The following is a 13,313-nucleotide window of genomic DNA, read 5'->3' as shown; positions in this document are numbered from 1 at the left end:
AGACGCGCTACCGTTGCGCCACCGAGTCATACCCAGCAGTGACTAAAGTATATTAATAATAAAATAAAATATTAAAATAAATAACCATTTCACGTTTATAAGATGCCGTCCGCAAGTGAGAGAATTCGTGAATTCGCTAAAAAGTGAGGGAATTCGTTAAATTGTGACAGTTAATGAAAAAGGGCAGGAACAGAGGTGTAGCGGAACGGAAAGTACAACGCCGTTAAGTACGTTGCCGGAACTTTAATGAGCGTAGTACTAATTTTCCATTTATATTCTGTGTATTTTATCTCTGTGTAAATTTTTTTTTTAGTAAAATACATTCTACTACCAACAAGATGAAAGCAAACTTAGCGTGTTAGTAGTTTGAAAGCAATTCTGCTAAATTAATTTATAAATAATAAAACATAATTAATAAATAATAATTTATAAATAATAAATTATAAATAATTAAACAATAATTAATTCAAAAATAATTAATAATTATAATATAATAATTATATTATAATAATTATAATAATATAATTATATTATAATAATTATAATAATATAATTAATAATACAAAATAATATAACAATTATTTCAAAAATTGCCAAATTAGCCATCCACATAATCCTAAAAATTTACTTTTACATAAAAAAATAGATAGAAACTAAAAAAAAAATTATTTTAAAAATGTGATTGTGATTGTTTATTCTCTTTTTATTGTTGCTAGGAATAATGGTTGATAGAGAGGAAAGCAATAACTCAGAATGGAATTTCTTCCCGATTGTTTGAAGCAGTTTGAGGATTAAGTTTTATTAATTAATAATTCATAAATCTGTATTCTAAATTGATTTTTTAAAGAAATAAAGTGAAAAGAGATAGGAATCAATTAAAAGTACTTAGAATTGTTTGTCAGGGAGTTAATTATCAATGCTACAATAAAATTGAAATAAAGAAACTTATGAAGAAAAAAAACCTGCAAAATAAAATAATAACTTTGATAGCAGACATCAGGTGCTTCAGATGATTATGATCATGATCATAAGATTACTGATGATCAAAAATTTTCTTTGATAATTTTATATTCCACTTCTTTTATTTTTCATTAGGGTGACATAATATTAAAACTATTTATCTGTTTTCGCAAGAGGGTATCCTCATAAGACAGTTAGGTTAAAATAAAAACATTTAAAATCAGTAGATTAAATATTTTTAGATTTAACTTTCTGCATTTTATACACCTCTTTTATCAAAATAAGAACGCATGTAGGCATTATTATAGGACTTCTTTCAAACCATTGCTGAGTTTTGAAATCTGCAATTATCTTTATATATAATCAGCATGTCATTATTTATTTATTATTTTGGTTATTGTTATGAAGAAAAAATGAATACAAATTTAAAATTTTTGCAAAAGTTAATTAAAGAAATAAATTAAATAAATTATGAAGAGGACATATTAATAAAAAACAAAGAAATAAATAACATAAAAAACTGTTTATTTTACATCGTACTTTTTTAATCAAAAATTATACTTAACTGAACGATAATAATAGTACTATATTCACTAATATTCTTCTTGTTAACTATTCTTCAACATTTATGGCAGTTTATTTCTATTTTAAGCTGACAAAAAATTTAAAGTTTATTATAAACCATTGAAATTAAGTAATTTCAAAACATCACATTAAATAATTAGTTATCTTTCATCAATAAATCTTTTCAGTATTGTTCATTGATATTGTGGTTTCTCCAAAAGAATGTCGATCGTTCAGTGTTCCATATTCGAAAAAATTTGGGAACGGTTACCGTAGAGTACCTGGGCAATACACATAACACTAGGTGGGGAAAAGAATTGTATATATATGTATATATATATATATATATATATATATATATATATATATATATATATATATATATATATATATATATATATATATATATATATATATATATATATATATATATATATATATATATATATACATATATATATATATATTTGAGTTTTTAAAGGTAAAAAACAAATAATTAAAAATTTAAAAAAATATATAAATAAATAAAGGCTGGGAAACAAAATGAGGAAAATATATAATTTTGCCGCTAGCTCACTCGATTATATCAGAAAAAAGTTTGCTTTCTAATATTGTATCAATATAGCCAATATATCAATATAGTGTGAGGTGCACTAAAACAATTTGGAAAAAAAAAAAAAAAAGACTTACTGAGCAAAAAATTTAAAGTAAAAAAGAAAAAAGGAAAATAAAACAATCAAACAAAAAATAGAAAATAAAAATGCAGGAAGAATGCAGATTAAATCTGAAAATGTTATATGTAAAGCGAGAAGAGCATTCAAAAGAATTTTCCCTTACCGGCATTTTTCAAAAATGATTAAAAATGCTTACGTAGCAAGTTTGCCAGATTTCTAAATATGGAAATAAAAGCGTAACTCGAGGATGATGGCATCAACTTATGGCGCGTTCTTATATATATATATATATATATATATATATATAATATATATATATATATATATATATATATATATATAATATATATATATATATATATATATATATATATATATATATATATATATATATATATATATATATATATATATATATATATATATATATATATATATATATATATATATATATATATATATATATATATATATATATATATATATATATATATATATATATATATACATGAAATCTTTTAACAAATAAAACATGCTAATATACTGTACAACATTAGGTTTTCAAATCTGTCAATGCGTGGTATATAAAATAAAATCTTAATATAAATATTTCATTAGTTGTAAAAACAAATTAACTATCACTTTTTCTTTTTAGTCATTGTACCCATTAATAGTTGCCAGCTTGTGCAGTCGTTAGAAAAAACTTTTCTTCAAGGTTTGTGTATTTATCCATTTTTTGCTTGAGTTAGTAGGTTTCTGAAACACTTGATAGCGATGATGACTGAAAAAAAAGTAGTTGGGAATTACATTTTAAGCTAATTTGAAAATTTTTAACGTTGTTTGTTTTAAAAATTATAGCAAATACAGGGTACTACTTCGCTTTTTGCAAAATATTTTCTGGTGTGGTAGACAATAAAAAAAGTTTAGTTTTCAGAATTTTCGCTAATTTTGCCAACATTCAAAAACTTTACCAGGAAACCCCTGTATGTTTTTTAAACATGCCTTTTGAGCAATATCTGTTTTTCCAAACACGCGTTTCAAGCCATGCTCATATTCTTAACCCTTTGGGGACGGGTGATTCAGAAAAGCATTCGTACAAAATCAGAATCAAGTTGTAATTAAATAAAAAACGGTAACTTAAGTGTAGTCGTTGCTATATTGACAGACTTACTTTGCTTTTACTTTAAATATTGTTATATAATCAATGTTAATTCACAGTATAACTAAATAGTTTTATTTTGAACAAAGTAATGGTCAATTAAATAAATCAAACATTTATAACTTCGCCCACAAATAATCTGCTAAAGAACTACTTTGATTACCAGTTTTATCTTTTTACCCTGATTGATACGGTTTTATGCTGTCACGTATTTGTGACAGTCGGCGCGAAAGGGTTAAAAGTGGCTCTTTGAGTCAAGTTCAATATGAAAAACGCAGTGACGAGATATATCAGTCCCATTACTCCCCGTTTTTCACACTTTCTTGTTAGAATTCTTTAAAAGGAACAATAGATGTTATAATTGTAAATAGAATATACTTTAGCTTTGCAAACACTTAATAGCTTTGAAGAATATCATAACGTACCCTCCTACAACCAGAGAGGCCAACATGCTCCGCACAGACGATAAATATAAACATTTTCGTGTGGTAGTCTCTTAATGTATGATTCTTGGGTTAGTAAATTTTATTTATTGGGTTTTCACTCACCACTACTTCTAAATAATTCAAAGGGTTATGTGATATGCCATTTTTTTTGCTGTTAAATAGTGTTGAGTATCTTAAAAATTAACCGAAGATCTGAAAATTTCAGTTTGTAGTTATCTACCGTTTTTTAAAATATTTTATCGTATTCTGGCATCTCGGTACAACCACAGAATTTCTGGAAAATATTTGTAGCGACAGAAAATGTAATATATTAACATTATCCTAAATTAACCCTTTCGCGCCGACTGTCACAAATACGTGCAAGCAAAAAACCGTATCAATCAGGGTAAAAAGATAAAGCTGGTAACCAAAGTAGTTCTTTACCAATTTATTTGTGGGCGGGGTAATGATGGTTTGCTTTATTTAATTCACCACTACTTAGTTCGAATTGAAAATTGTATAGTTATACTTTTAACACACGTGGATTGGATGTGTACGATTTAAAGTGAAAGCAAAAATAAATCTGTCAAATTAGCTGTGCCCAAACTTAAGCTACCGCTTTTTATTTTTTACCATCCTGATACTGATTCCTTATGAATACATTTATGACTTACCCTTACCGAAAGGGTTAATACTTAAAGAATTTTGTTCAACACTGCGTGGGAGCATTTTGAACAAATATATGAAATTTCAGATCGTCCGCTGATCATATTCTTAAGTTCTAATAGAAATTTCATAAAAAATTTAATTCTTTTAAAAATTTATACCCTAGTTCTATATCACTGGAAAAAATATTTCTGAAAAAACCTAAAATGTTAGAGAGAAGGCTGTAAAGATATTTATATATTTATTTCAGTTATTTATATGTAACGAATGTCGAAATTATTGTACATCAACTTGGTTAAAATCTGTTAAAAATATTAAGGCGTACATTTTGTGATCTCTTTAAATATAAGGAGGAAATCTCTATCGCAGGGCTGCCAACTTTCTACTCTTTTTGGGAGAAATTCTAAGTATATGCTTTAATATATGATTCTTTGTTTTGTAAATTGTTTTGTAAATTTGATTTAAAATTATATTCCACTTCACTTCATGTAAATGATTCAAATGCCACAATTTTCCTGTTCTTTCGTGGTTGTTTTGGCAAATTTACCAGAAACTCTTAAAACGTTAGCTTTTAATTTGCTATCACTTTAAAAATTATTTTACAAAAAAACGTAGAAGTTGGCAGCCTTCTCGAAGACGAAGTAATTCGGCTTCTATATCATCCTGTTCTCAGAGGAATTTTTATCTCTCATATCCATGTACCATACCATACTAATTGCTTCGCTTTATGCGAAATATTTTATTATGAAGAAGACCAATAAATTCTGAAAAATTATGCCTCCTTCGTTCCAAATTAGTTGCTAAATTTAAGTCGAAAATTTCTTTCCAAATTAGTTGCAACGTTTCAAGAAGGTGGATTCATAAATAACTTCCGATGCAGTTTAGTAGATCGACACCAGTAAAATTATACTAATGATGAGTTCACGATTCTTTAATAGTTTTAACGATTATTATGATAGTTTTAAGCGATTACTGGTGGAAGAATTCTTACAAAATGGGGCGTGGCTTAAGAATTTGCGAATCCTGGATTTTTGAAACTAACTTAGTACTGATTTAAGAAGGGAATACTTGGTAAGTAAATGTTGTCGGTTGATAGCTAGCACCCTAATATTTCTGAAATACGTTCAATCAAAATCAAAAAATCATCATGATCAGTACAAAAATATACAAATTTTACATTTAATTTGTGTCAGAGGGAGTTGCAAAATTTGAAAATAGTTGAAAGTCTCACCATGAAGTAATCAGGCTAAATCAGGATTTTATAAAAATATTTGAATGATATATCTGAAATGGTGATCAAAATCGATTTAAATCAAATCAGAAATACAATATGTATTTAAACATAGCATTTGTTATCTTCGGAAAGAAGTTTTCCCCAAAATAAAAATTTCTCAGTTGGCCTCTCTGACTGAAGAAAAAGATTAAAAATTTCAGTAATTTCTACTGAAATTACAGAAATTTTGTACACAGTTAAGTTTTAAAAAATATTTTTTGAAAATTAAACCTTTTTTTATTTTAAGCATTATTAAAGTATCTAAATACCTTTTCAATTTAGCAAATAGGAAAGTGGTGAATTATATAAACTTCTGAATTATTTAGAAATAGTGGTGGATAAAAATCTATTAAATTGAATTTATTAAACTAAGAATCACGATTAATAAACTACCACTCGAAAATATATAATCGCTGTCCGGAGCAAGTTGGCTTCTCTGCGACCATATAAGTATTAATGATAATACGTTTTTAAGACAGATTCAACGTCTCAGCATCTGATACGATACCAAGGGCGGCAATAATTGATTCGTCGGTGTGGAAAGTGGATACATTTGAGAACGAAACTTAATAAAATGGAAATAATATGACAAAGAAAGAGGGGGGGGGTGAAGGAGTCACCAAGGTGAATGATCTGGTTCGGCTATTTTAGCCACTTACAATTGCCGTAAAATTAGAGAACATAAATATTTAAAATATTGAAATCTATATTAAAGCGTGAAAATTGGTTAAGCGATACAAAGCCTTAGAGAGATCAGGAATCTCCTTACGCACGGCATTTTGCACTTTTATTGGAGGGTAGCCCCCTCAAAGCAGCCAACTTTCAATGCTTTTAATAAGAAATTATTCTAGTGGTAGCTATGATTATCTTTTACTGTATTATTTTTTTTTATAAACTTTTTTCCCGTACCACTGCATTTAAATGATTTTAAAGTTCATATCCAACGCCATTTTGTCTCAATTTATTCGTGTTAAACCTTTAAAATGTTGACTAAATTGCCAAAAATTCTAAAAAAACTTCCGATATTTAAATGTCTACTGCTCTATACAGAGATGTCATCTTGCTCCGGACAACAAATATATATTTTAAAGTGGTAGTTTATCAATTGTGATTCTTGGTTTAATAAATTTAATTTATTAGATTTTTATCCACCACTATTTCTAAATAATTCGTAGGCTTATATAATTCACCACTTTATAGTAGTTTTGTCATGTTATACCTTTTAAAAAGCAAGTAAAAATAGACAAATATTTGCAAAATTTACTTTGTAGTTATTCGACGTTCTTTTAATTTTTTTTGGCGTGTCGGGAGCATGGCACCTCTGCTCTATAAAATATTTTGCAACTAGCGTAATAGTTGACACGGCACACTTAACAGATCACAAAAGTGAGTAAAATATTTTCAGTGTATTTTAAAAATAAAAAATGGTAAATTCCAATTTAAAGGGTAGGTTGGAAGTAAGTTACAATTTAAGAAATATTACCAACAATTACAGCATAATTTTATAGTTTTTTCAATGATCATATGAACCCTAAAATTCAGCTAATTTCAAGAAATTCCAGAACTGAAATTATGTAAAAATGAAATCAAGAATGAATGTCAGGAATCGTACCAATTCTTAAATTCCGCAATTTACTAGACATCGCAGAACTGAAATTATGTAAAACTGAATAGATGCATTAACTTTTTCTACAATTTTAAAACTCCTTCCCCAGTTTTAGAGAGAACTTAAAACCATAGTTGCTAACTTATACTCTTTTCTTGAATTCTTATTTTAATCAATAGAATGAGGCCGGGATAGCATGGTTGGAGGGGCGCTGGACTCATGTTCGTGAGACCGAGAGTTCAAATCCAGCCAGCCGAAGACTCCCCGTGTGGTGACTGATGCACGTTAAATATATCGGGTCACAAAGTCCTCAAAGTTCCCATAGCAAATTATACCTCTGGGGGTTCTGAATTGGAGATTGATCGTTCTCTGGTTCAGGTGAAAATTACAATTTTATTTTATTTTATATTGAACAGCCGACCAAATTTTTGGGTTTACGACTACTAATGTTCAGCTCCGTAGCCTTGTAATTTTGAACCCAATCCAGAAGACAAGGGAACTCCTGGATCACGTATTGGGAGAAATTTGTCTACGTGGAGTACTTTATGATGGAACTAACCCGCATTTGCGTTACATGGAGAGGAAGACCACGAGAACCTCCCACGGTTAATCTGACGGCAAGGGGACTCTAACCAATGATCTGTCTACCATAGACAATATTTCACGTCAGCACTGTGGTCGGTGTAAGCCGGATCGAACCCCGGTTCACCTCATTTGAATGCGAACACTTGAACACTTTATCCCCTGAGCCATCACTTCTCAAAATTACGATTTGTAGATAAATGAATGAATTGTCCGTCCTCTAAACGGGTGTGACGTATGGGTGTGGCAGAAGTCGAATTCTTGGCCATAGATGGCGCCACTGGAAAACAAGAGCAATCGCACCCGCTGCCTTAACGGCTTCCGACAACAACAGCAACAATCAATAGAATTATTTATGCTTCAATATTTAATTCTTAGGCTAATAAAAGTGATTCAAAATCATTTTGTATTCCACAACATTATCCCACCCAAGAAAGCTCATTGCTTTTACTCCTGGTGTCTGTAAGAAGTCGTCAACGGGTAAAATGTTAACATTCAACAAGCGAAGTGACAAATTGTCTTCAGCAATAGCCCATAAAAATATTACTGTTTCTTAATAAATATTATCTTATCTAATAAAGTTGAAGAACGTTCTCATTAACAAAATACACAGCAACGACCCTGAAGCATGAAATCATTTTATAGCTCTTAAAATCAAACACTTAAAAATACCCAATTCAAAAGCACGATCTTTTTAATAGATGTTAAAGGCGAACTGCCACAAATAATCAAAACCAACTTTTACCTTTTAAAATTTACAAATACTACAGCTTTAAAATGACATCTACTTTAGCGGGAACTTAATAAAAGGTTGCTAGCTTTTATGATTTCCGCGGATTTTTTCAAAATTTTTGTTTATTTGTTAAAGTAGGAAAAACATTACAATTCCACAACGAAACGACCAACTACATTTAAAAAACTAAATAAATAGCTTTTTTAAATTATATTCCTTTTCTTAAAAAATTAGAATCGTAGCTGCGAACATTTACGACTTTTTTTTTAATTTTAATTTTTACTTAAGATCATAGTTACTAACTTTTACGCCTTTCACGTAATTTTTTTAAACACTTCTTTAATTTTTTTAAAACATTGTGATTCAACAATCAAAATAACAAATCATCTTCAAAATCCTTTGTTAATTCTCATTTTTCTTAACTAATTTAATCTTCTCAAATAAGGCTGATGAACGTCTTCATTATTAAAAGCGGAATTAATTGACAACTAAAAACAAACACTTAAAAATATCTAGTCAAAAACATGATTTCTAAATTGACGGAAACAATAATAGTAAAACTAAATGTAGATTTTAAAATTAACAAATAATGTTTACGAATTTGCAAATATTAGATAGATTTTGCGAGTTTTTATAAGGTTTAGTATAACTTAGATGAAAAAAGTGGTGAATTATATAAGCCTACGAATTGTTTAGAACTATTTTGGTGTGTTCTATATTGCTATAATTTCTTCAAACCATTTTAGTAACGATAATAATATTAAAAAGTTAAAAATTTACTCGCATTATGTGCTTCTAATAATCTTGGCTTCGCCGGTCACCGATAACCCCCGTGGCGCTACGAACAAACTCAGTGCAGTCACCGGTGACCCCCATGGCATTCAACGTGTGAATAATAATCTCTCATTTTTGCATGTTTTTTTTTCTTCCTTTTTTTTTTTTTTTTTTTTTTGTCTTTGTTTTATATTACTTTTGATGTACATCAAAAGGCAGGCATGCGTATGCCTGCCAGAATCGAAGAATTGGTCAATGGCGCCTGGTCAAAGTCTCCAATAACTGAAAGCCTCCACACGGTTTCTATAGGTAGTCCGATCAGACCACTATGAAGGTAAATCAGTTTACGAAAGAGTCATGTGATGAAATAAAATCTAGTGAAAATAAGAATTAAGAATGTTTTTTTAAGATTTTCTTCTAAGCGAATCTTAGCTTTGTCAAAACGTCGCAATCTAACAATCGAAACTAGAAATTATTTCCAACTACAGTACTACATAATGCATCTTATCTTTTTCTTAGAAAATTCGAATCTAACTTTTAAGCTTTTTGTGAAAAATTTTTTTTTAAATGTTTGTTAATGCTAATAAAACTATGCAATTGAACGATTTAAAAAAAAAAAAATCAACATTCTATACTAAAGGAAAAAAAAATTCTTATTTTTTCTTAATAGCTTAAAGCTATATCTGTTAATTTTTACGCTTTTCACGGATTTATTTTAAACGCCTATTAAACGCTGCTAAAATGTTGCAATTCAACAATCAAAACGATAAATTATCTTCAATAACAGCCCATTATAAATCCAACTTTTCCTTAATAAATATAACCTTGTCAATTAAAGCTGTAGAACGTCTTCATTATTAAAAGCGTGAAATTAATTGACATCTCCTAAAAACAAACACTTAAAAATACCCAGTCCAAAAACAGGATCTTCAAAATTGACGGAAACGGCACATTATCGCAAGAGAAATAATCAAAATAGAATAACGACCTTCCTTCTGTTGCATGCTGTGCAAATCAAATGGATGTTTCAATCCAATGGGCACCTATCATCTGCGGATGCTTTAAGGCAATTTAGTTCCAAAATAATACATCCAAAAGAGTTCCATTAATTCCATTTTCGAACTAATGCATAACTCTGTTTGGAACTTGTCACACGGACGTGTCTTGTGGATGTGGTTGGTAAAGCAACCGCCTGGGCTTTCTACAAACCTGTAGTTGCTGTCTTAAAAAAGATATTTTCAACAGCACCTGTGATGTTTTTCGGAAGAAGATCAAAGGAGATCATCTGACGGGGATCAGGCTTTTAAGCTGATGATGAGTAAAGATGTTTCAATTGTTCTTTTATGGAAGTTCTGAGATTTGTAGAAAATCTTCTGCAGATTGGTGGTTGCCGACGTCATTAGAAACTGTAGTCCAGAGGCTTTTGGATCCCTACTTTATTTTGCATTAGGGAAAGAATTAGCAATTTCTTTTTACGGGTGGGAAAAGATTATGTTGAGATGAATTGTTTAAGTTTCATAGATTTTTACAAAAGGATATATATGGCATTATTTGAAATGTAAATCGCATTAATTTTATTGTTCACGAGGGAAAATATCGCATTTTATGTAAAGGGGAAGACAGTTGATTTCGTTGTTCCTCTTCTCAAGAGTAAGGATCACAAGAAATATTGAATAAAAATGGAAAAAAAAGTTATATAGCTGAATATTTTAAATGTATAATAAACAAGCTTTATTGCATTAGAAAAATCTCCAGATAATCTCTAGAAAAATCTATAGATTTGCTCTGCAAAAACTATAAGACTTAAAAGTTTGTAATTACTAAAGCGTGTAGAGATGTATACTGGAATTAAGTTGGTATAAAAAGAATAACTTTCGAGAATTATTAACTGTTAAACTTGTTGGCAAAAATACCATACGAGGAGCTCTACAGGCCGCAGGAATGCAACAAAAGAGTTGAAATTCGGCTTGCTGAGAGGGCTACGTTTGTTTATTAACTTAACAAAGAGTTTTTGTTTCAAAATGCCCATTCGTTCGAAAGTTATTGCAAATTTAAGTGCTTTTTCGTGATTTTTTTAAGCTTTTTTGCTTTCAATATTGACTATTTATCCATCGTCGTTGAAAATTTATTTTACCCTTACGAGATCTTTATTTCTTTATTTTATAAACTCAGGCTCGAGTATATGCCAATCGAAAGTAGCGAGAAATAGATTACATGTTGCCAGATATAAATCTTAACATTCATAGTGAAACTTTAACAGACATATGAATTTTTCAAACATAATGGAAGTTTTATAGTGAAATTTTAATAGAATAAAAATAAAAACTTAATAAGCAACGATAGAAACCACTCTCTTTTTTAATTGTTATGTCTCTCCTCAGCGAGTAAAATTACTTCGCGTTTATTTCTTCTTACTGAGTCTCACAATCTGTATTTCTTCCGCGTTGGCTTATGTGATAGAGTGTTCGCCTTCAAATGAAGTGACCCGGGTTCGAATCCCAGTAATGACTGGTAGATACAAATACCGCATCCGGCTTGCACCGACCACAGTGCTGACGTGAAGTATCGTCAGTGATAGACGGATCATGGGTTGGTATCCCTTTGCCATTAGGCTAACCGTGGGAGGTTCTCGTGGTCTTCCCCTCCATGCAACGCAAATGCGGGTTAGTTCCATCAAAAAGTCCTACACGAAAGTAAATTTCTACCAATGCTTTATCCAGAAAATACCTTGTCTTCTGGATTGTGTTCAAAATTACATGGCTACGTAGTTGAACATTAGCAGGCGTAAACTCAAAAGTTGGGTCCAGTGTTCAACGAAGGTTATAAAATTTAAAAAGAATCTGCATTCCTTAGATTCATATTTCTTTTGATTACATTAGCAAAATGTTCTTACATAAAGCTGAAATATTTGTATATTACAAAACGAAAACGTTCTATGTTTTCGTGCAAAATATTTACCATGAAAATATATATAATAATACAATGCTGAATGTAAATCAATTACTTAGTAGACGAGCGGAGCGATCAGGGGACGTAGTCTCCTAGTAACATAAAATTTAATTGAAAAAAGATCGATCAGTTTTTGCGTACTTTTCTTAAATTTGTCCTGTATGAGTTTATTTTATTTTTATAAACTATTAAACATAACTTGAGCTCTCTTCCAAAGAATGCTACCTAAGTTGATTGCTTAACGTATTATAGTAAGTAGCGAAATAATTTAACGAAACTTATCTAATTGTAAAATTTGGAAATGAAGTTTAATTAGACTTAGTGAATATCTTTATATATTTAAATATATTAAAGGCATATCTTTCAACTTTTAAAGAAGTTATTTACTCAAATAGAACAAATAAAATAACAATCTAAATATAGATTTTAAAAAAATGGAGATTATTTTATTTATCTAAACTCAAAAGCTTCTTCTAATTAATATCCTGTATTTAACATATAAGGAGCCGTCAACAAATGATGTCACGCTTACAGGAAAGGCCAGGGTACTTGAAATAGTGGTAGTCTGTAACTTGACCATTTTGTTAGCCAAGGTCTGTAACAAGAGAGGGGCAGGCGATCCCATTGAATGCGATCCACGAAGTCAGACACCACACATTTTGGATTCAATTGAAAAACTTAAAATCAACCATTAAATATGTTCATATTATTTATTTTTGTATATTTTTCATCTCAACTTCGTTTGCTTTCAAAATATAAAACTGTTATTTTCTTTAGATGATTGTGTTTTACATAATTGCTATTTAATGATGTGTGCATAATTTTATAAACGTTCTCATAAATTATTATGACAAATGAAATTGAACTGAAATTCCATTATGTAAAACCAGTATTGGAATGTGTTTTTCTTTTATTTCATTTGTTTAAGAATATTTTGTTAACATCAAT

The 13,313-nt window shown here is 29.5% G+C and overlaps 1 protein-coding gene and 1 non-coding gene across 2 annotated transcripts in view; one reads left to right on the top strand and one right to left on the bottom strand.

Moving 5' to 3' along the window:
* Positions 1 to 28, bottom strand: part of TRNAW-CCA (transfer RNA tryptophan (anticodon CCA)) — a 72-nt gene extending 44 nt beyond the window's left edge. Inside the window, exon 1 of the tRNA in view lies at positions 1 to 28. This exon is cut by the window's left edge and continues 44 nt beyond it. This is a non-coding gene — a tRNA (tRNA-Trp).
* Positions 1 to 13,313, top strand: part of LOC107452205 (forkhead domain 102C) — a 74,103-nt gene that overhangs the window by 11,467 nt on the left and 49,323 nt on the right. The gene's annotated exons all lie outside the window — the stretch shown is intronic.

This window comes from Parasteatoda tepidariorum, chromosome 5, assembly GCF_982258835.1.
Source record: "Parasteatoda tepidariorum strain Cologne lab strain chromosome 5, Ptep-v5.0, whole genome shotgun sequence".
NCBI lineage: Eukaryota > Metazoa > Arthropoda > Arachnida > Araneae > Theridiidae > Parasteatoda > Parasteatoda tepidariorum.
Note: the sequence above shows the minus strand (reverse complement) of the source record. Positions and strands in the feature narration are given on the sequence as shown.